Genomic DNA, 24820 nt, shown 5'->3' on the forward strand with positions numbered 1-24820 from the left:
TTTTTCTATAGATTTTAGGATAATAAGGATTTTACAGGTCGATGCGAATCTGAAGTTGTATTCAAAGAAAATAAATTTATGCTTGCTTCATTCGTGGTTATATTTTACTTGAGTATGAATAATCAGTGAAATTAGTTCATTGGGAGTTCTTGGTGGCTTCGACAATTTAATTCAGTCTGAATACGTTAATTAATTTATAGTACATCTTCCGAAACGCATGGGAATTTAATATTCCTTTAGATTCTAAAAAAACAAGAATCCTATCGAGCTTGAATATTTGTTTACGCCAAGATTCAGGAGAAAATATTACAAATGCATAAAACCTACAATGAAATAGTTTTGATTAATGCTCTTTGATGTTTAGAGCAAAGAAAATTTTTATCAAGATAAACCTTAGTCTACACCAATGAATAAAATATCTCCTCATCCTTCCATCGAAAGAAAATGAAGGGATCAAAAAGTCGAACGAAGAACAGACATCGATCATCAAAATAACCAAGAAGAGTCAATGAAACCGAAAATTTCAAGTTTCCTAGTACCTTACCGTCTTTATAGAATCGCAGATCTAGAATGAGGGTCGAAGAAGGTGCTGATTTAGTGAAATCGAACAGAGAATGGACGGAAAGTGTCGAAAGATAGAGCGGCGAGAGAGAAAAGAGACGAAAAGTAGAGCCACGGGAGAAAAGAGAAAGGGAGAGGAACGCAAAGGAAGAAAAAGGCTGCGCAAATACCTTTTATTCCGCCTCTTTAATGCGTTCGCGCTTCTGGTTTCCTTTCGTCGATTTTTCGTCGTCTGCGGGCCGGTCGTTCGCAGACTAGGGCTTTACGAGACGCCCTCGAGTTCCCGCCATACTCGTGGAACATTAACGTTCGTGTAAAGCGGCGTCAAACACGCGCGTGAGAACGGGCCGGAGTTTAGGCTCCAACCTGAAAACGTTCTGCGTTGACACCCACTTTCTGTTTTCTTCTTTACCGCGACGGTTAGTGGGGACATTTAGCGGGAAGATTATCAAGAGTGCTTCCCACTTCTGAGAATTTCAAAGGCGAGTTCTCAGTTGAAAGTCCGCGGTCCCTGAGTGCTTTATAGTGTAACAGCCGAGGAAGATGCAAATTGCAGTCACAGTGAACCGCGTGTTCCGATGTGTTGTACTCGGGGACGGCTTAATTTTTAATTGAACGGGCAATTGTCGAGTTTTATCCTATTTTGAACCACTTTTGAGTGTACCAGTGGACAATAGTTTAATAAACTAATAACAGATGTTAAAATTGAAATATTAAACTAATTATTAATTGAAATTAAAGTATTCAATGATCAACTTAAATATTAAGTCGAATTATGGTATTAAATTGCATGGAATATAATATTTAATAGTGAATAGAAACTATAAATAAATGTAAACATCGGAAAATGATAATGAATAGTATTAAAATAAAACTGAACATGTAATAAAAATTAGTTTACTTCTTGGTATACCTTGTATATAATTATAAATTCCGCACTACATTTGCTACCATAGTTGATGCACATTACAGCAATCGCAAGGAACTTCTACTACGAATTATTATCATTCTATCCGCAGCGTGAAACTAAGTTCGCCGACCAATTATACAACTCGATCCTCTTATAACCTTTCCAAATCGAAAACAGGAAAGCGAGTGGAAATCGAGGAAATCCGCAGGAAAACGTTTCCGTAAAGGTAAGAGGTAGCGTAAAACAGGACGCAACAGGATCCGCGAGATGCATTCAAAAGAAGCGTCGAGCATTTTTGTTCGCGTGGAAAAAGGGAACGCGGGAGAGAGAGAGTATCGAGAAAAACGATGGCGGAAGATAAAGCGTCGTCGCTAAATAACGAACGAAACGACGGAGTCCTTTGTCAGGATCAGTAGCGAATCCTGACGGCGGTTTCCACGCGGCTGGCTGCTTGGAACACCGCCGTCGTCGCGGGAATAGTGATTTTAAATCCGTGGAAACCGGAGACAAGTTAATCCCCGGTCACGGAGAATGGAATTTGAAGGAACGGAGGGACAGAAACTAGACGGGGATGCTACCACCACCAAGATCATAAAGCAACGGGAGGGGGACCTTTGTCAGCTTCGATAATGACTTCGGCCACGATTGCAAAGCTGCGGCATGAGTTACGTGACGTTTACTGTGCTTTATCAACCGTCTTCCAGAAAAGTCGCCCGCGCAGCACGCTCCTTTTACTTAAGGACCGGAAGAGACACTACTTCCTGCAGACTTAGGGGTACTATGGAACTCGACCAACCCTTTTATTACATCACCAAGAAGATTTTTTTTAGTCAGTTTTTCTAGGATAAATGATTTTATAATTAAGCTATTAGAGTTTTTACTCGTTCCTGGGTTTTCGAATATTAATGACTTTCCTGTTTCTGAGGCTTTTGAATTTCTCTTGGTGAACTTACTACTCTAGATTGAATGTGAATTATAATTAGATGGATTTTCTTTATTCAGCTATTGAGATTTTTCCGAATTCTTTTTGTCTTTGAGAACTCCAGAAGATGTGTAAATAATGTTGTTTATGGAAAATTTTACTATTACTTTTCCCTTTATTAAATTCTCTTAAGGGATTTTCCAGAATTTATTGTAGTTGGTATGCAGCTGCTCTTTTCTTGAAAACTAACTTTAGGAAGATTGTGACGGGCATTTTCTTTACCTAGGAAAAGCCTCAAGAAGATGTCATCTTTCTTTCTCACTTACCCTCAAAAGTGAAAAATTCTTCTGAATATTTCCTCGATTCTCCCGGAATTTTCCTCTGCATCATTTGAATATTTATTTTGTGACTTTTCGAGATCTTCACCCCGCCTTAAGAAAATAACGTTAGAACACAACACATTTTCTTAAATCTGTTTTAATTTAATTTACATTCTGAATCCACTTTTCCTATGTGCTATTTCTTAGATAGACCCTAATATATAAAATCTTACATAACATTTTCCGTTTGATGATATACAGCAATATTTTTTTATTTAATTTCAAAATTTACTTATCATCATGCATCCAATAATATAAATATTGTTGGGATCCACGAATTTTCCATCTTCACTCATAGATAATATTTTTATAGTGCCCTATAAGAAACACTGCTATGATTTTTCTGAATCCTTTTTCGAAGAAAAAACGGACTGAAACACATCAATAGGATTCGAACCCTAGTCATCTTGGTGGAAAGTAAATGCCTAAGTCGCACAACCGCCTAGAGCTCATTGCTATTTAACACTTTTCTGGTATAATACGTAGGCGTGTCTATACCATATAGCGAAGTTTCGACGTAAACACGTATAAATCACCACGTATCGCTTCTGGGAAGGATAACTTCGCGTACAAGGAACGTTACTCCGTTTTATTGGCACTCGCTTTGTACTAACGTAGGTACGTACTTGTCGGTACGTTTCATTCCGAGAATGTGGTCCATACGTCTTTTTTAAAAGTACTTTTCCAGAATGGAAATTACATAGGCGGGAATTTATGGACTTGCGTAACGTTACTCAACATTTTCTAGTAATGCTCCGATACTCGAGCAATCTACACGATTCGTCATTACTTAATGACCGACATCTCTCTCAGACAATCAATTGAAACAATTCATTTAAGGAAGAACTATAATTTAATAACAACAAGAAATATATTTCCACGAATTTTCACTATTTTCTCTTAATTATATTTAACTATAAAATCTCAATTAACAAGCTCCCGATAATTCACAGTTCCAATTATTCCGGACTCCAGTAATTTAAAGACTCGAGCCTCTCAAACAAAGTTTCAATATTAAAATATCGGTAAACAAAATATACACACGATACTCTTTACTTTGTAATTCATTCATTAATTCATTCCTTTCTGATGTCAACCATTAAAAGCACTTTACAGTAAAAGATCGATGCAACGAACCTTTACCAAGTATAAACTTCATGAATGCAAGAGAAGTTAATTTCCTATATATATATATATGTTTCTCTTTTTCTCTAGTATTTATATAACCATTAAGCTACCTATTTTTATAGTTCCATTGTTATCACATGTAATTCTCTTCTTTAATACTTACACAGTCATTAAACTACCTATTCCTTTGCTTCCATTATTATCATACATAGTTCTCTTATCCTTTAATATTAATATACTCAATTATTTATTCTCATACACCCATTACTATCACACATACGCTTCTTTTCCTCTAAGAATCCGACACATAATCCAGTTTTCTCTACCCACGGTTTCGTATGCATTAAAAAATCTTCGACTGCATAGGGTTAAAAACTGTAAATGCAAAAAGGAACCAGCTGCGCGATGGAAAGGCGTCTGAAAACGAGGCTGCGCGCGAGCGAACTTGGTAAAAGGAGAAATCCGGCGGGTACGGGAGATCATGGAATGAGGTGCGTTCGCGAGCCTCGATGCACGCGGCCCATATAAAGGCATCGCGGCGACCGCAGACAACCAACGAGGATGTCAACACACGGCCGAACGTGGGCGGATATGCTGATGGCTCGAGGTACACGAACCCGTCTCGCGCACCGCGCACAGCCGCGAGAAAAAGAGACCTCGTGACACCTGAAAACGGGATCGGCCCGACTGAAATATCCAAACGTCGCGTCGCGTCGACGGAAACACCCCGTCGAGCATACTTACTCATCGGGACCCATCCGAAAATCCATCTCGAATTCTCTAATGGAGTGCCCGTGTCTATGTGCAGGGCTTTCCGGAAGGCGTGGCCTGCACTTACGTTTAATTATTATTTTGCAATGCTATAATTATATATCTGTAATTATTCTGTAAAATTTAGATATTATTTTGGAAAGGTACTGTATTTTGTTTTCGTGCTGTTTAATTAGTGTCCCGACTGAGTAATTATTAAGAGGTCTTTGTTTTAGGGTATTGAAATAATAGATTTTTTGAAAAAAATTGATTGTTGATATGCTTTTATATACCTTAAAAAATTGTGAAAGTTAAAGAGGTTTGGTGAATTGAAATTATTCACGATGTGTAAATTGGATGCGATTTTATTTGTTTGTATTTGACGTGTGAAACAATTCTTAACCGTAATTGTAGTATTACTTATCTTCTAGAAGACTAATATAATATCATTATTAGTTTGATTGTAAAATAATTGTAAAACCGTTATAGTTTTCATTTTAATTCATGTAAAAAGCCATCAGAATGTCCTGAGTCGTAAATAATTTAATAATCTATCATTTTTTTTTAGAGGATTTTTCTTTTCCATCTAAAAATATTTTCAATTTTAACCGTTAGTCCTAAATAAAATCATATTTCCATCGTGAATATTAACGGTCAAGATTATCAGAGATTGTTGGAATAACACAGTGAGCTCGGTTTTTCAGTTTATCTAGCGTCTCATCTTGTGTTCCCGCATGTCAAACATTTTTTTTTGTCGCAAGTATAATAGACATTGGTAAATTGATTGATACGACAGTGGATCCCGCCTCTTCGTTCCTCAATTATTTTCCCATGGCCCCGTGTTTGTCCCTTGCAAACACCGCGATACGCGCCAATTCTGACGTTGTTTGTTCGCGACAGAATCGTCATACCTGTTCTGTCCCTCAATTTTTAGCTCAGCTCCCGTTATTTCTGGCTAAAAATGAATATGGGGTTGCAATAAAAAATCGTCTCAACTTATTATTTAAGTTAGAATGCAAATACAAATTTAGTAATGCCATTAATCTTTCATTTCTATACCTTTTACTTTTTCCATTCTTCACTTTATTCGTTAGCTCACATTATATAATAAACTAAAATGTATAGCTTGTAATGGTAGATGTGAATAATTCACTTAAATTAGTATCTTTTAATGATAGTTTCATTTTATTCTTAGGCATATTACGCGATTCATGTATATTTAAAGCAAACAAAAATAGAGATAAATTGTACCATCGATTCTACATATTTTTGATGAAAATATTCTGGTAGATCGGGCTACTGCAGCCAGGGCTTATGTTTAGCCAGATTTCAGGACAGTAAGGCAGGGTTTAAAGAAAGACAATTGATTGGAAATTTATTTAAGGACAATGGACGCAATCGGTAAATACGAAACCATGGGCCGCGTGGGAACTGTATTAATTTTTAATCTATTTTCGTCGTGAGTTCCGATTGTTTTTGTGCCACATATATAACATCTCTGTGTATTATTCACCCTGAATTGGGGTAGGATGGTGTGTACTACCATTGTGTTCCGTAAAATCGATTGTTTCGATAAGAGAAACCCACTGGACCGTTATTATTACGAAAGGGAAACGAAGTTGGTGTTTGTTTTAGCGAAACCTATATTTCTAATCGTAGTAATTTGTTTCTCTTTTTCGAGATTTTACAGCATGAAAATAAATGAAAAATAAAATACGTTCCTTTACTGCGTAGACTTTTAGATTAGTCGTCATTTTATTGCCAACTTTTGATTACAACTTCTAAAGGACTTTATTTTAGCGCGTAAAATATTTTTGATATTTTGCATGTTTCGTTCCTTGATTACTAAAAAGATCCTTTTAATTCACATTCATCACAAAATCACGAAAATTCATTTGATATTTTTGGTCTTGATTTATTCATTTTTATACATTCTCTGTAAGTAAAAACATTTGACAACCGAATTTCTATTACTTTTATAGAAACATTCACTTCTCTAAGAATTACTTAATAATTAAAGTTAACTTTCCATCTATTTCTCGTTCTTGTCTGTGAAAGTCTGTACACAAATTTTCCAGAAAATTCGTATTTCTTTAGCATTTCTCGTATAAATTTTCTCGTAATTTTACGAACCAGTCACACAGCATTAATTCGATATTTAGAAAGGAAGTTACCTGAACGCTCTCTCCTTGACAGATTAATTATTCATAGAGTAACCATTTATCTGGTGCAGCAGTGAAGCACAAATGTCGAGTAAACACGTCTTCCCCAATTAACAGGTTAGTTGCGTGTGTATAACCAGTTTATCATCCGTGAAACGACCGATAAGGTGTCTCGGTACATTCTTGGACGTAAGTAGCTCCCTTCGCCCTTTCAGTTTTCACGACAGACGTGACAAATTAGATCTTCGCGCTGCGCGACAGTAGCTGTCCCGCTTTTCGAACGGCCCATAACGTTCAGGTTGAAATTCACCGATGCCCTCCTTAAGACAACTTCCATTGAAATGTTGATTTAACTCTTGCTGCGATTCTTTTGCGTTTACGGTAAATGTTTGATTGGAGGTAGTGTTCATAGTTCGATGGAGGGAAAAAAAGAACAGGAATTCAGTATTTTAATCAAGTCAATTAAAAATAAGTTCGGTATTTTATTTTTCCCTCTGAGTTACGCATACAAACATCTTTTCCTTTTATTAATAAAAATATTTCTACTGACTTTGTTACTGAATCGTTTAAAAATTGTTAAAAATGTATAACGTTCTTTTACTCCATCTCATTATTCCCATTTTTGTTTTAATTTTATTCACATAATATACTACATTTTCTTCCTTCCATCTCATCTATTAGCTATTCTATTTTACTCTTCCTATGTGGTATCATTTAAATAATTCACAGAGTGACACTTGATATTCAATTAAATTACATTTTTTAAATATCTAAGCTCCAATAACACATCGTGTAAATAAATTTTTAAAAAATGGAACAAAACAAAGAAGAATCTATTAAATTCTATTAATAACAACATATATTAAATTAACAGATGAATTTTATCAAACAATGTTTAAATTTCAAGCGGTTAGAAAGTGTTTCGCTAGATCTACTATTCTTCCACATGGATCCAAAGAAAGTATAGTAGAACAACTATAATCAAGCATCGCTAAGTTGCTCGAAGATTTTAGTTTCAATTGGAATAAACAAATCAGCACGGTGGAAGACACGGAATAGTAGTTTACTAATTGACGCGGCTAATCACGCAATTTTCCAGTCTCGCGTCTCACCGTGGAAAAAGGGGGAAAACCGGAGCCGGCGTTAAACGCACAGGCTAATTACTCGCGCCGGCAACGTACGAACGCTGAAAAAGAGGAAGGAAAGCAATTCGCGAGCACGTCGCTGTTTCAGCGGCGAATGATGAACGACAGGATAGCGTACAATAGTACAAAAAAGTAATTTGTCATCCCGCCATCCCGTGGCCCATCGTCGCTTTATAACTTGTAAATTCTCAGCTGGGCTGATTCCACGGGCCGACCAACTTTTGTGGTGGAATGTGATTGATTTCGTCCGATTGTTTTCCCTGGAGGTATAATTAATTACTCTTGATGCGAGGGACGCTGGTGTCACCGTTATGAGTTTAAAGTTAAAGGTGTCTTTGGTTTTTGAGGGGTATTTAGATTTGAAAGTGTGAAAGGCGAAAGTGACTTCTTTGATTGGAGAAATCATTGTCAATAGAAGAAATCATCATCATTATCGATATAAGCAATCATAAATGGACGAAATTATTGTCATTGTTAATAAACGAAATCATCAATAGAAGGAATCATTACCATTATGAATACAAGAAACCACCATCATCAAAGGAAGAAACCGTCATTCATACGTAATTAATAGATTTCAGGTGCTTATGTAATTTATAATTTTCATTGACAAATTTCTCATGTTCTGCATCTGATACAAAATTAGGTTTTTGATAGAGAATTTCAATTGGTTGAAAATAACACAAAAATCTTGCAAATGTTTACTTTACCCCGTGTTTCATTGTGTTGTTTAAATTAAAATATATTACAACCACACAGAAATTTGCAGTATAATCAATAAATCATGACACGAATATCATCAATATAACTAGCAACACTGTATAATGACACTAAAACTCTGCACCGCCGCAAATACGTGAAAATGTGGTATAGAGAATGACCGAAACAACGGCAACAGAGTTTAAAAATCGATCCGCGTCGAGATCCCCATACCCCAACGGGCTCAAGCAACGCGAGCAACAAAAGCAACAACCGGGAAACAGCGAAATCCCGCGGAAACCCCGCGGAATTCCGCGGAATCGCGTCAGATATCAGCAGAAGCGACATCAGAGGGTACAAGACTGCAGCCGGCGGACGCAAACGCGGCGCGGCACAACAGACAGGGGGTAGAAGTCAAAGCGAAGGGAGAAGAGAGCCGGTACGTGTCACAAAGCGAGCTAAAAATAAATGCGAACCGGGATCCGGGAGTACACAAGGCGAAAAAGGGAAAATGCTTGGAGGAGAGATAGGAAGGGTGCGGTGGGAAGAAGAGAATGTGACGAAAAAATCGGCCGGGAGTGAGCGGAAGGGGAAGGGGGGCAACGACGTAGGTGAGAAAAAAGATGATCGCGAACACGTCGCGATGTCTGGAAGCAACGGGGAGAATGGAAAACGAGAAAACTAGGGAGGAAAGGGGTAGAACTGAGAGGAGAAGGGAGAAAGCGAGAAGAGAAGCGTGTCTATCCGACTAGGGAAAAGGGGTTGCGCGGGATAGAGTGGAAAACAAGCGAACAAAATGCATCAGCAGCCTGTAGCTTTCGCTGAATAGAGATTGTGAGGACGCAGATGAAACCGGAAGAAAGCTCTCGACGTGATAAGTCGGTATATACATTACGGACCATTACGCCGCCGCCGCTAACCAGCCGGACAAAGTGACTCCGTTGGAAGGTTTAAATACCTTGCTTCTCGAATGGCGAGCGCGGAGGAACGTTCGGCATGCGTCCCCGGCAAAATAAAGTAATGGACTTGTAAGGCTGCTTTCACAAGATGACACGTGTACTATTGGGATATGACTTAATGTCTAGCGGTACGGCACACAGTGCGGCCAAACGGTCGTTTTCTGGACAAAACTCAGTAACTTCAAAAGTATGAGTGATAAAAGAAAATGCTTCAGATTAACGTTGTAAGGTATAGAGCTAAGCATGTGGTACTTATATTGTTTTTCTATATTATGGTAATATTATGAAGTTCTTAAAATGACAATGGATATCCGGCGTTTCAATCGAAACGTTATATAAATAGGGAAATGGAATTTATTTGCATATTTGCATTGTTCAAATGAAAATCATTTTAAATAGCAGGGACTAAGCATTGGTAATCTTCAGTTTTCGTTATGTGGATAGTCGAATTTTGGGGTTTTATTCACAGGCGGCTGTATGTTGAGGCACAGGGATAAGAGAGGTCTAGAGATTTTGTTTATGGTTTTGAGTGGTTAGAACCGTATTGGCGAATAGTAAATTGGTATCGAAGATTAAATAATCGGAGATGAAAGCTAATTAATTGATCTCCTAATAGTATTATATAGTTCTCGCGTCCCGAGTCAATCCTAAAAGCTAAAATGTCACAGGGGCAAGGGGACTCTTCCACTCGCGTCGGTAGCTATAGAACAGTTGACGTTATTGGTCAAGCCGCGTGACGAAAGAAGCAGACGGAACAGAATGCGACAGAGTGAGACGTGAGCTACTCATTGACCAAATCAATTAACTCCACTTTTTGAATTTTGTCAGATTTTATCAGTAAAGCGCTTCACTGGCTCTTAATTTCTTATATTTAAAATAAATTTCATTATGACTGGATTTGGCATTCATGAAATAACAGAAAGTTTTTTGGTCATGTAAAAGTTGATAATCAAAATTACTTGAAGGATATACTGTTTTATGTATTTTACATATTTGTTAGATTGAGGCTCTAAAATAATAAAGTAAAACTGTAGAATTTAATTTATCAAATACAATTTGATTTTGCATTGAAAAGGAAGTTTTAAAAATCACTGTTCGATATACATTTGTAAACCTATTGTTAATACCTTTAACCCTTTGCGGACGAAGATTCTTTGACATATAAGAAACCTTCAGCAGATAAAGCTAAATCATATATCAATTGCTTAAATAATAGAAAAAAAAGCAGAAACTACGTGCTGATCTCTTGCTGTTTAAATAATTAAATAATTTGTTTGCATCTTCGATACATGAAAATTTCATCTCGCCGAAATGTCAACAGTCGTCCGCAAAGGGTTAAAAATCCTTCACGAGGGGTTAAATGTTCCATCGCATGTTTGCACATTTGTTTCTCTCTTAAAAGGTTTAAAAAAATGTTTAATTTAAAAAATTTCAGAGTTATTGGTTTAAACATTTATCTTATTACATTAGCAGATTGAATTTAAATTCGAATTATTCAATATTACGATCAATTCGTTTACTTGCTCAATCTATCTCACATGAAATTAATTGTTAATGTTATTTTCAGTATTTCGGTTAATCGATGTAACGCTGCATATTTACAATCCATCATACGCGTATCGTGTGAAAGCGGCCTAAAGTAATGGACCTGTAACGGAGCCGCGTGAGAACATAGGGTTGCTCCTGTTTCTATCTTTCATCCGCTATTTTTCCGTCTGTCTCTGTCTCGTGTTTCTCCTCCGCGCTCATCGTGTACTTACGAAAATTGGAAAATGTACCGTCCCGTAAATTCTCATCGACGCAGCGCGGCGTGATCCTACTCGTCGTCGTTCGCCGTGCGAGGCTAATAGAAAGGAAAGCGCTTTGCGAGACGATCGTGCCGGCTGCAAGAGAGAATCGCGTGAAATAATAATAATAATAATGCTTCGTTGGATCGTGTAACATCCTATACGCGTTAGTGTTATTGTCTCTTGTGTAGGAAACGGTCGTTTTAAGTATCGACGAAATGATGAGAAAGTGCTCGGTGTTCTCGGAGTTTTTGTAGATATTGAAGTTTTCGATGAATATTTAGTATTTTGAAGGTATTTGGAATTTTGGAATGTTTCGCGGGAATATTTCACCTGGTAATGGATGGTGTTCCAACATGCACTGATGTTCAATAATTTGGGATCTTCGTTATTGGAATTTTTGATGTGTTAGTTTGTCGTGAAATAGTTATAATGTAATTATGGTTTTTATTCTTTGTGACAACTAAATTCCATTTTTATCATAATCATACTGATTACTGTGATAGTATGTAATATAATATTGTTGTAGTAATTAGTGTTATTGCATTGATTATTATTTATGTATTAAATAACGCTAATTAATATTGGTATTGATATTGCCAAAAGAACATTTAGCTATTGAAGAATCATTTCATATGCTTTCAACGTATAACGTGCACCAAACTTTCATGCAGTAGTGCGTCCATAAATTTTATATTAATGTCTGTATTGATTGCACATACACACGTGTCTGCTTCCTATTTGCCGGATATATCCCGGCAAAAACTTATTATTCACGGTAGCAAGACAAGGTTGCTCTTGCGCAACGAAAATCGTTAATGTTACAAATATTTACAAACGTCGTGATCATTATTTTTCTACAGAATTGCTCGAAAACATTACAATATGTAATACAACTGACGTGAAATAAAAATATTCAACAGTTCGATAACACTCAAAATATTCAATAATCAATTACAATAAGAAAATTAATGCTGAATAAAAATATATAGTAACATAAGTAGACAGATAATAGTTTTAGTTTCAAGAGTCTTTACTGTTCACGCAATAAAATCAAACAACGAAGTGTATACTAATAAAACGCAGCTCAAATGCACCCATAAGATATTCTAACAAAAAATTAAAGCAACACGAAGAAGAATTACACGTTTATCTGAACAAATAAATAATTTATCGCTGAGAAAATTACTATCATAATGACTTTTAACACTAACACTATCCTGATTCCTCCTTTCTGAGATTATTAAAAAGATAACCGATGTTTCTTTATAAAATGATTAAAGAAATTAATTTATGAATGCGCAAATTGAATTGTAAATCAGTTAAAGTTTCAATAGATACACTCTCAAAGTTATTATAGACAAATTTTAAAATGTCAATTTAACTGCTCGGTAGCTTTAATATTAAAATGACGCGTATACTCGACGAACGCGGTTAATTAGTCAATAATAATTATAATCCCAATAAATATAAAAACGCTACAAATTCATATGGCAATCGACAGGTTAACACTAACCGGCAACCGGTCAAATGGCCAGATTTAAAATTCTGCGTCTTCCTTTATTTATTTAATGAATATCAATTCCTATATTGTCTGATTAATTGATTTTTCAATTTTCATCCTTTGTTTTGTTTCTATTTCCACTAAAGAAATTTATCATCTAATTTGTTTATCTCTATTTTATAACCAGTTATTTGACTAGTTACGACAGGAAAAGTGCCGGTATGGTTAGTGGTAATCGTCCGACGAATAAACTGTTAAACTGCGAGAACGACGGACTGATTAGGCGTAATCGTCGCCGCAGGTACACGGAATCGATGTTAACGGTGGCACGATCGAGTTTCGCGAATTTCGGAGTGATATAGGAAAATGTTCGGCCAGCCAGAAGTGTCATATCAGCCAGGTTGCGGTGGGTCAGGCACGTACGTAACCAATATTCGGGGTGTTCCCGTGGTGTACCGAGGACTCTCCACCGTCGTCCCCTGAATTTCGAGCGACCCTCAGGACCGGGGATCCCAGCGGGGCCAGAATTTCGCGCAGCTCGACGCTTACTCGTCCTTAAAACACGCCTCGCCCACTTCCTTCACCCCTTCAACCCTTCATCCTCCGCTAGCAGCATCTCGCCTACCGGCACCGTCCACCGCAGCATTTAAACTATTTAAAGCCGTCGTCGAATTAATTAATGGATGGTCGCACGACAACCGCGTGGAAATTAGCGAACTCGAGTTAAGCAGCTAATTTGTCCCGGGCAGTGTCGCGCAACTCGCTTTTTATCCCGGACGAATTTCGAAACTCGACGATTTTAATCCGACATTGTTCGCGGCAAGTTCCGAAACCGTCGTTTCCGTTTTTCTCTTTCGTGTTCGATTCCTATTTTTATTTCTGGATTTTTTTTGTTGTTGTTTGTTTTATGACGGTGGAGTTTTGTTGGGGATTTGGGTCAGGTGTCCGAGTGACAGTATTTTGGGAAGGAAAACGTTGGAATGGATGTTACAGTATTTTCGTGCGGCTGAATTAGAGAAGTTGGAAGTATAATTTGAAGTAATTAGTATGTAGAATCAGTTGGGTTGTTTAAGGAAGTTGTGACCCGTGACTTCATAGAAGTTTCTAGTGAGACTACAACGTTGCAGGAAACATTGGAATATATAGAGAGAATAATAGAATAATTAGAATAGTATATTTTATTACAAAGAAGTAATTAATATTTGAACTCTAAAAGAATGTCTATTAATAGAATGTTCTCAGAAAATGTTATTAATCTTAATAAATATAAATATGAATATAAATATTCTGAAGTTCTCTTTTATTTCATCCCATTCGAAATATTATTGTACGTATATTTATAATGAATAAATAATTTCCTTTACCACTAGGCAATTATTAGCAATAAACTACCTATTACAAACTCGGTCATGGAGTAAATTATAAAGTAAGGGGTTTAAATAGTTGTATTTTTGTATAATGAATGTCTACAATTGAATCTATTTAAAAAAAAAACCTACATCCAAGTTAACAAGCAGTTATCTATATTTTAATTATAAAAATTACTGATAATTTTTTAAACATTTTTCTATCTAAATTGAAGCTACATTCTGGAATCTTGATTAGTTTGCGTTTCAAATTATTCAAAAACATTTACTGTTTTGTATTCAATAGGTTTACGAATATTAAGTTACTCGATATGTAAAGTAGTTCATAATGTGTGGGCAGATAAGACATGTAACAGTAATCTTACATTTTCTAACCATAGACAATTAACTTGAACTTCACTGATGTTCATTACGGACCTGAGATAATAAAGTTAATACGAAAATGATAATAATGTTATTCCTAATGAAATAAAATCCTATTCATTTATTACGCGAATTTATAAACCTCTTTAACAGGAGTATTATCTAATAATCATGGAACCCCAGGTGTAATCAACAGGTTTTCAATTTCGAAGTTGTATTGTATCGAAACTCTATCACTGAAGCTTCATCTGGCAATTAAACCCCATGCACGATCAACAGGTTTACAACTTCGAAACTGTAAATGATTCGAGTTTGCATGCTACTGAAACTCTATCACCGTAGCTTCATAGAATAATCACAAAGCTTCATATTTTACGATCAATAGGTGTACTATTTCAAAATTTTAAACGACTCGAGAAAATCCTATACTTTTCAAATCTCTTTTACAGAAACTTTACCATACACCAAATTTACCAAAATATTAACTAATGTTAATTAAAAAATGAATATAAAATTAAATTAAATATCCTAAGTAATAAATTATTATTGTTACAATTATAAAAATAATTATAAGTCACAAAATATGATCAAAACTTATTTAAAATTGCCAATTATTTAATAAGAATTTATATCTCGAAATGCTATCAATAAAATGTTTCTAAAGTTATACAAAAAAATTATAAACTTCTTGTTATAAAGTATCAAATATGGTCAATACATTTAAAACTTACTTAAAATTTCAAGCGATCTAATAAGAATTTGTGTCTCCAAATTCTACCAATAAAATCTTTCTAAAAAATTATAAAGGAAATTATAAAATCTCAGATACATTAAACGTGTTAAGAATTCATAATTTTTTATCAATTCCACGAGAATTGTTATTTTATCGAATCTATAGTAGCAAGAGACTTAATCGTCGCGACAGGAAGACCGGGTGTTCCGCTTCCGGCCAGGAGCCACAGGCGTCTACCTTATTATCGTTCAATTTATAAATCGCTCGGCCTCCACAGAGGGATTCTCCGAGAAAAGAGGCTGGACCCTTCACGGACGGCAATTTCGCGAACCGATTAACGCGATTAAATCTCCCGCGGCAATCGGAATACCGTTTCCTCAGACAAGCCGCCGACTATCCTGAATCGTCTCCTTTCCACCTCACGTCGATCGACTTCTTTTACGTCTTTATCCCGTGAATGGCTGTTAGATGGAAGAATTTCTTAAGGAATATACGCTCGGAAATAACAGGAATATCCAGAAAATCTGATTGAGTAAGAAAGTACCTTTGTCATTACTTTTTAACCACCTTGTGAAGCATTCGTTCTCTTTTATGAATCCATCACAAAACGTCGAAATATAAATTAAAACAGTAATTTCTTGCAATATATTGGTACCATTCTTAATTACTGAAAATATGTTTTTTGAAAGAAATATAATATTGTAAATTCCATATTTTTAATACTAAATATTATATCATATTATATTATATAACATCATGTTATATCATATCATATTATATCATATTATATCACATCATGTTATATTATATTATACACACTATTAAATACTATTACATTACACTATACCACACTACATTAGATATTATTTATTACTCGCGCTCACACCATCCCAGATTACCAAAATTCTAAACTCTCCAATCACAACTTCCAACACTCAACACATCAAAACCAACCCTCCACCTCACAAGGAACCTTACTTCCAGCAACCCGACCTCGACATTTCCGAATTCCCACCGAATCCAAATTAAAGATCGTCAAACATCGAACGCAGAAGCACGTTCATCTCAAGGCACCCCTCGAAATAGCGTGTCGCGGGTCGCGCGGGCCGAAAGGTCGAAGGTCCGCCCCGCGAAATGTCGTTAGTGCAGCGGAGTCGACATTAGAATGATCCCGCCGCTGCCGCAATCCCGTTCCCCCGTTGCATCCCGTCGGACTGCTTACACACTCGTTTGCTTTCCACCTTCGTTCCCATTCCAGGCACGATTGCCTCCGTTTCATCAGCTCCGATTTCGTTCTTCCCGGAGCGTCGCGTCGTCGCGCTTGTTTCACAGCAACCAGGTCCTCTCATCCTTCTTCCGCAGCTCCGGCCATCTGTCTCCTTCGCGCCGCGCGCCTTTCCAGCGCTCGAAATGTCACGCGTAGGCGGCCCAGCCAGCCGGCCGGAGCTTCCATTTGTATTCCTCGGGCTACGCGGCGAGCTTAAAAGCACGAAACGGAGGCGCACGTGTACCTCCCGTCGAACTGCCGAACGCCGTGGGCTCGGATACAGTGGCGAGTAATTTGCGACAGTTTCTTTCGGATAGTGATTCTCGTGCGCAACGGTATCTCAGATTGCTCGCAGCAGCTCCAGGTCACTTGTCGTTGAGAAAAAAATAAGATAAAACACTTGAGCAACTGCTGCTAGGAGGTCGTTTGATGTCTCGGCTAAGAAGTTTAGCTGATTGATCAGTTCTCATGTTTTCCTGACTACTCTTCTGTTGGTTTTGATTACTCGTTGCTGATGTTATCTATCGCTAGTTTACTGTTCATCAGTGACACATAACTAATCGAAACTGTAGAACTGTTAAGTGGAAAGATACCTCTTGCTTCTATGATGTTGTAGACAAATCCCAATTGTGGCGATCAGTAAAGAATGTCGTAATTTTCTTGGTAGTGTGATTGTAGCTTTATGGGATTTTAGTGGGAGTGAATTAGAAAAGTTGGAGGTATGTAATACAATTGTGTGATATATGTATATGATATAGTTTGAAGTGGTTTGTGGAATGAATTGGGTAGTTTAAGGAAACTATGTTACAACATACATTAGAATTTTTATATGAATTGTGGAATAACTCTAAGGTATTAGAATATAAAGAAAACTAGGGGAAATTAGAAGATATTACAATAATTAGAACGTATTAAATATAAATAATTAATATTTGTGTTTCATTGCGACCAGCAGGATTTTCCAATTTGTATTCCTCGAGCTTCACGGCGGACTTAAAAGCACGAAACGAAGGCGTACGTGTGCCCCCCCCCCCCTATCGAACTACCGAACGCCGTGGGTGTTCTTCGATTCGTTATTGCACACCCACTTCCTCTGTGGCCACTCCCCCTCCCGCGGGAACACGGATTTCTAGAGAAGCGCCCTTTGTATACAAAGATCTCTCCCTGGTCCGAGGCGAAAGTTCAAGACAGCGCTCGGTGAATCGGAATCTTTCCGGTCGAGCTGCCCCGCGCTTTCGCGATCTATCAGATTCTGATGGATTTATATTGCCCCCGGGATTCATGCATGGAAATTCTGTCGTTTTCGAAGGAGTATTGTGCGGTCCTCAGGAGATGGCAGTCGGGACGTCACGGGGGGCAGGAGGAATTGAGTTCGATCCGCCCATTCGATTCGTTTTCTTCGTCGTATATTACTTACACAATGTAACTATACAATTGCTGTACTCTTCTGCCAATTCGAGAAATGCGTCTGCTTGTGCTTTCATTTATTTGTCTGTAGGGGTTATTTCAATGGACTAAAGTCAGTCACAATAGACAGTCAGCTTCCGAGCTTCGCAAAATCATTTGATGGTCTACCGGGGAACGCCTTCCGCCCATGAGAAACGTTGGTGGGCGGAGTTAAGCGACGTGGGAGGTGATTGATTGTTATTGTCAGAAATTTTATAACACTTTGATGTTCTTGATGTTTTGCAAATGCGTGAAGGGAATTGAAGGCACGGTGACTTTGCGAGGTGGAGAGGTTTATCGTGGGAGGGGTCTGTAGGCGGAACAAGGAGGAGCTAACGTTGTTATGAGAAATTTTAATGGAATTACTTTGAAAAATAGTAAGGTAAGCTAAATTTGTATAATTACATCTACAGAAAAGTCAATTAAAATGTAAATTGAAGACGATATTCTTTTCACAGTAGAATTTATGACTTTTAAGCCACACCCAAAGGCGGAGTATAATACACAAGAAAAGAATACCGGATAATCTTGAACAGCCGATTTAAATAATTTCAATTTTAAGTAATATTTTAACTAGTGGCCTTCTAAAGAATATTAACTACGACGAAGTGAAATACTCGTTGAAATTTTAAACCACGCCCATGAGCAGGCCATCGAAGTACAAGAGAAAGGTTTAATGATTTCAATACAAAATGTTGAATGTTCATTAAAACGTGGATTTCTTCTAATGAATACTGACTACAAAGAAACAAAATACCCAATGATTCAGAGCCAGACTAAAATAGCTTCCTGTAACATCGGATCATTACTACATCGGTGCAAAGATTTGTCAACGCTCCGCTAATTGACATTAAATTACCAACCGCTCCAGTGCGCTTTCAGCCGCGACAGTCACGGCCGGTTCTAACTTTAAACTTCGAAGCAAGCCGCGAATGAACTTTCCAATTAGAACACGAAAAAGGCGATACTTTTCTCGTTCAATCCACAGATGCTGTCCGCGACGTATTCAAAGATAGAACTCCGAACTGGTTCTTATCACCAATTAACTTTTTCCTGTGACAGGAACTGGGACGACTTCAATTTAACAATTTCGACGCCGTCTTACCCTCCTATTCGCTTGTCGAAAAGTGCGGACTCGCAAGAACGGGCGTCGGAACGCGGTAAAACGACGAGAATTTACGTGGAAGAGGCTCCGCGTCGAGGAAACGAGGGAAAGAAAGACGTGGCGCGATAGGAAAACCACGACGCGTTTCGAATTCGTTACACCGCCAGATCTCACCCCCTTTCTACCCTTCATCCTCGTTCTTCTCTCTCTTTTCTATCTCTCCCCGAATTCAACGGATCGTTATAATGCAGTGGATCACCTACTTTTTATTTCTTCTCTCATTCCGCATCTCCTTTCCCCTGTTCACGCTAGTAAAATTCCCACCGTCTGTGAAACTTTCGAAAAATGAATGCAAAGTTTTGGTTCCTGAAACGTTCGTCGAGGAGCAAGAACAGGTGCAAGAAATAAAGAGTTATCACCGGAACAGAATAAAATGGTCTTGCATCTTCTATTTTACGTTGGTTCGAAAATGAGAAATTTTTTCACTTGTAAGAGTAGTACTTTAGTAACAATTTCAACTTTTGTTTTTTTATTTTTTAGCTCATAATATTTAATTTTTTAGTTTTTATTCTTATATACTAATCTTTAGTTCTTCATTTCAAATTTTTAATTTCTAATCTTTAACCTTTCTGTGTCTAGTTGAGATATTTCCACGATGAAAATTTTGTAGCTACTTTAAAGTGATTGGAAAATGAATACAAAAGATCGTATAATACGAATCTGAACAGACATTAACCTACAATATTAAATCGATATATTATTATCGCGCATCCTTAAACTCGTGATACTTATGGTTCGTAGAAAGGATTTCTGTTTCATTTGCGATGCAACGTGAATTTCAGGGACGGTCCTCGCTTCCAAGTATTGTCCCCGAAAACCATTTATCATCGCGCGAAACGGATAAATGAAGAAATCCAGCAGTAAATCTGGAAGAGGATAAAATTAATCTCTGTCTTTAATTTTTCCCCTTTCCTCTCTCCTTCCCCTGCTTCACAGGGCCGAGGAATGTGCTCGTAGGATCGTAACGGTAACCGTGGTAGAGTAAAAGACTTCAGTGGGCAGGCAATTAATTTTGTTCCACATACTTTGCATGGAATGCAGAGAGCACTTGATATAAACGTTAATTATAAAACCTACATTCCAATTTAGTACAGTTACGACAATATAAAATATTATTATTGTATAAGAACCAATACATAACAAAAATAATATTCGATTAGTTTTAGAAAATTTTAATATAATTTTCATCGAAGTTTAAAGAAATGCAAATTTTAATATTTAATTAAATGTAAATGAAGTTGTGTACATAATTTTATACAAATAACAATAGTGAATTTTTTAAAGTTTCAATTTATTCATATATTAAACTGGCCATTAGTAAATCAGTTTATTTACTAATTTCCTGGAAAAGCATCTTTGCATTTTTAATAATTGTAACCAAAAATCTGAAATAGTTAATTAATATTTTTAACAATTGTAATAAAACATATCAAAAACAAATCATTTTGGTCTGGTAGTTCTGGAATTAACAAATTTACATTAAAATTCTGTTTTGTTCACTGAGTACCCATATAATTCACTGATAATATAAGTTCGTACTTTATTCTACAAAAAGTCAGGCCCTGATTCATTTCAAAGTTAAGAAAACGTGTATCCAATGTAGTCGTTTCAAAAACGCGACGAGTAAAGTTCTAAATTATAAGTTTCATCATTTCAGTCTTGTTATCAGCCAAGGAAGCTCGTTGTTTTCTCTACGAGAGAGGACAGTGCAGCATCCAGCCATGCCGAAGGCATATCCAGCGTACCTAATTTGTTTTCAACGCGGAAAATCTCGAAGTTGCTCAAAGTGGCTCCTTTCATTTATAAAACGCCGGTCGGTCGTGAATTACAGCCTCCTCGGAAGAGTATTAAATAAATTGAGGAAACTGAAGGAGACTCAAAGAAGGCGGAAACGCGGCTGCATAATAGAGAAAGGCAAACCGGAAGTAGGGGTCGGCCTCTCAACTACAAACTACGGAGACTGTTAACTCGATATGAAAATTCCTGAAAGGATGGCCTAGAAAATTTTTAGCAGAATGAATTAGAACATCTTTGACTGCTACTTGTAACATCTTTAAATTATAATAGAATCTTTATAATTAGGAACTCGAGGGAATGGAAGAGAAGAAGATTATTAAAAATATTATGTAATTATAAAAGTATTTTATTTATTTATGTTTAGTGGGATTCTATAATAATTAAAAATGTTGTTTATTATTGAATATTTAAATCTTTTTAAATAAATTTTATTAAAATTTGCTTTAAACGAAGGCACAAAAGCATTCTTTTTCTGTGAGAATTGAAATTTTTATTTCAATGCATCACCATTCTGTTATTTTACGGTATTCCTTCTTACTTCACATTAGACGATAGCTACACACAAAGTGAGAATCTTCTCATGTTTCTAGTTTAAAATGGTTATAGCAGCTATTATCCTCTCAGCTACGAACAATAATTTAATGCTGCAGCAGCTTCCATAGAACTGCTATAACTTCGAATTAACCTTTTTACTTAAAAATAATACTATATACTCCTAAAGTACAGAAATTATTTTCAACATTATATACTTCATAAAAAACGTAACAAATTTTCATTCTATTTATCTTAGTTATTAAAGAACGAATAATAGTAAATAAAATCCTCAAAATTCTATTAACAATATCTTATCAAGCTCGTGACAAAAATTTCGATCAGAGATTAAGAAATGCATATGTCATTATCATATCAATTCAAATTAAAACTATATATTTTTCTATTACAAATTCTTCATGTTCAAAGTACCTAAATCCGTGGTATAATCATATAATTCTCTTCCATTTCTACTACATTGCGAATAAAGCAGTTCGAATAAGTAATTTTATGAAAAAAACCAAAGATCAAAAGGTTCCAGAAGCTTTTCAATATCATTCAACAAGAATCCCAACGAATTACGTTAACATCCTGTATTTTCTTCTGCATTTTTACAAAACACGAGTGTCACGGTACTCACGCTCAGGATTAGAAGCCCGAATGTTAAAGGAAGGAAATTCAAGGATCAGTAGTAAAACGACTGGATAGGTTCGCAGCCGAAGAAAGGCTGTAAGGTCGGTGGGTCTCTAATTGGGGAGCGAGGGGATGGGTAATTCAAGAAACTGGGGCGGCCTAGAACGCTTTTCGAAGCCGGCGAAAATTGGCGGCTGAAGAGGTTGAATGGCTTGATGAGGACCCTGCGACTCGCTTTTTCCTTAAGTGCAACGCGGCGAGCGCAATACGTTTCCGTCTGGTCTATCCTCCATGCAATAAATCGATCCTTCCACTTCTCGCCGGACAATTTAACTTGTTCGACCGGGGAAGGGCTTCAACTAGCGCTGACTTTCGCAGTTACCGTCGATGATACGGAATACATCGCTGTCAGAATGTAGCGGGATGCAATATGTCTTGCATTCATCGTGATACCCTTTGTGTAAGGATATTCTTGCATATATGTAACGTAAGTTCGTGCCTTTCATTTTTCTAACATATACAACATAACAGTTTATTGAATATAATATTTCTATACGCGACTTGTGCTCTGAAATACTTTGTACTAACTAAACTGAAACATGGAGATTTAGTTAGCTAAGTTTTTGTATCCCTCTGTGATTAGAGATTTTTATGAAACATTTAAGATTAATAAAACATTATGAAGATTAACAATCTTAGGGACTTTTTCAGCTTTCAATAGAAACTTTTACGAAGTACCAGTTTACCGGCTAAACGACTCACAGACGCAGAAGACATCTGTTGCCCAAATGAATTTGTTGAGATCTACCTCGACTCGATCGCTTTACGAGCACATTGCTTGCGAGGCAGCAGCTGTAATTCAATAAAGAGCAGATAGCAACTTTCCTCGGTAGCTCGTAGAGTGTGTCCGGTTGCACATCGATCAAGAAAATCGATGATCGCGGCTCGTATCTTAAAAATTCACCGGCGAAACCAGCACGATAGCCATCGGCAGCGACGTGGAGGGCTCGAGCGATTTCGGTCACGAAACACCGCCGGCACGTGACTCGGTGTATATATCCCTCTGGCTCGAGTCAAACATGATTGATAAGAATACACGGCGCCTGTTCATCGATAATGCAACGCGGCTCGTGCCTCTACCACCCTCCCCTCGCCCCTTCCGCAACCGAATAATTCCGATCGATCGTATTTCTTTAACATCGCTCGGTTATTTTCGAACCGAACCGTTTCGTGTTACAACTCCACGTCTGTTTCCATGAATGATACACGTTGCTAACGATCCGACGAAATCGGCCGCTGGCTCGCGCGATCTGTAGTCGGGGAACGATACCATCGGCCTCGCGTGCGGTTCGCGAGGCTCGATTAAGCGAATAGGGACAACGAAATATTGTCGGGTCTGTTAAGAGGCTTGCCGAGTTGTTGTTTTTATCTATAGAGTGGTTAATCGTGGAATTGTGGAAATTGTGAGTTTCGATGATATTGTCGACTGTAATTGTCGTGTGTTTGCTTGTATGGTTCCTTGCTATGTAGATTCTGTGGCGTATGATTTACGATTTTTTTAATATAGTTTATATTAATTTTATATAGTGAATTATATATTTTATATAGTGAATTAAATTATATAAATTTGGAAGTATGTTTAAAGTGTAATCGTTCAAATTCCTTTAAAAAGTTTGATACGCGCAAAGATGTTACGGTTTTATTGTTATTATTACTTGGTACTGCTAATTTCCAATTTTATAACTATTATTACTTAGTACTGATATTTTCAGTGTTATTGTTATTATTTCTTGATACTGCTAATTCTCAATCTTACTGTTATATTTTTAAAAGTGCGTATTCGTGTAAAAAACATTCTAGTATCAGAAATTCAACAATCAGAATAAGAAAAAGATGATACGAAACATTGTACCGCCATTTAGTTGCCAAACATTCAATTCCCGGATCACTGAATTATTAGTTAATTGCCGTCATGATTCGGACACCAGCGAATTTTCGGCTAATGAAAGGCAAACGGCGCCTCGTGATAAAACAGAATCGCGATGCCAGTTTAAATGTAATTAGTGCAAGTAATTAATCAATCATCGGCGTATCCCGCGCGTCGCCATTTTGCCGCCCGACGCGACGGAACCGGCGGTACATTTCGACGGAAATGCTTCCTTGCCCCGCCCACCGCCGCCTACTCGTCGCAATTATTACCGGAATATTAACCAGCGTTTCAATGACTGCCAAATATCGCATGATTAACGGCGCAGCTTGCGCCGTTGTCGCGAATCATGCAGCCGTTTCTCGCTGATCATGCATTGTTTAAGCGTATTCCGGCGTGGTTACAATCGCGGCAAATGTTTTCGTTCGAATTTCGCCCCGTGAAGCCGTTCGACGACAAAGGCGACGGACTCAAATCGAATTTACACTGGAGCGAACGGATTTTTCATTCGGTCATTGGTCGACACGCCTGCTCCGAATTTCCCGCTATTTTTGCTGATGGCGGTTAACCTTAACTTTCGTGTCTTTTTTTATAGGGAGCCGTGAGAAAATTGGAAAGATAAAATAGGGAAAGTTTGTTTTGAATTGCGGTATTGTGTAACGAAAAAATTGGTTGACAAGGTAA

The 24820-nt window shown here is 37.2% G+C and overlaps 1 protein-coding gene across 8 annotated transcripts in view; it reads right to left on the bottom strand.

The window, feature by feature from the left end:
• Positions 1-24820, bottom strand: part of Oamb (Octopamine receptor in mushroom bodies) — a 152154-nt gene that overhangs the window by 98071 nt on the left and 29263 nt on the right. The window contains exon 1 of one of the 8 annotated variants that reach the window (XM_076373022.1): positions 11377-11393. The exons of the other annotated variants lie outside the window; for them this stretch is intronic. The gene's annotated coding sequence lies outside the window, so the exon portion shown is untranslated. Of the gene's footprint in view, positions 1-11376; positions 11394-24820 lie in introns of those variants that run through there. 8 annotated transcript variants of the gene reach the window in all.

The sequence above is a fragment of the Nomia melanderi genome, chromosome 13 (assembly GCF_051020985.1).
Source record: "Nomia melanderi isolate GNS246 chromosome 13, iyNomMela1, whole genome shotgun sequence".
NCBI classification, from domain to species: domain Eukaryota; kingdom Metazoa; phylum Arthropoda; class Insecta; order Hymenoptera; family Halictidae; genus Nomia; species Nomia melanderi.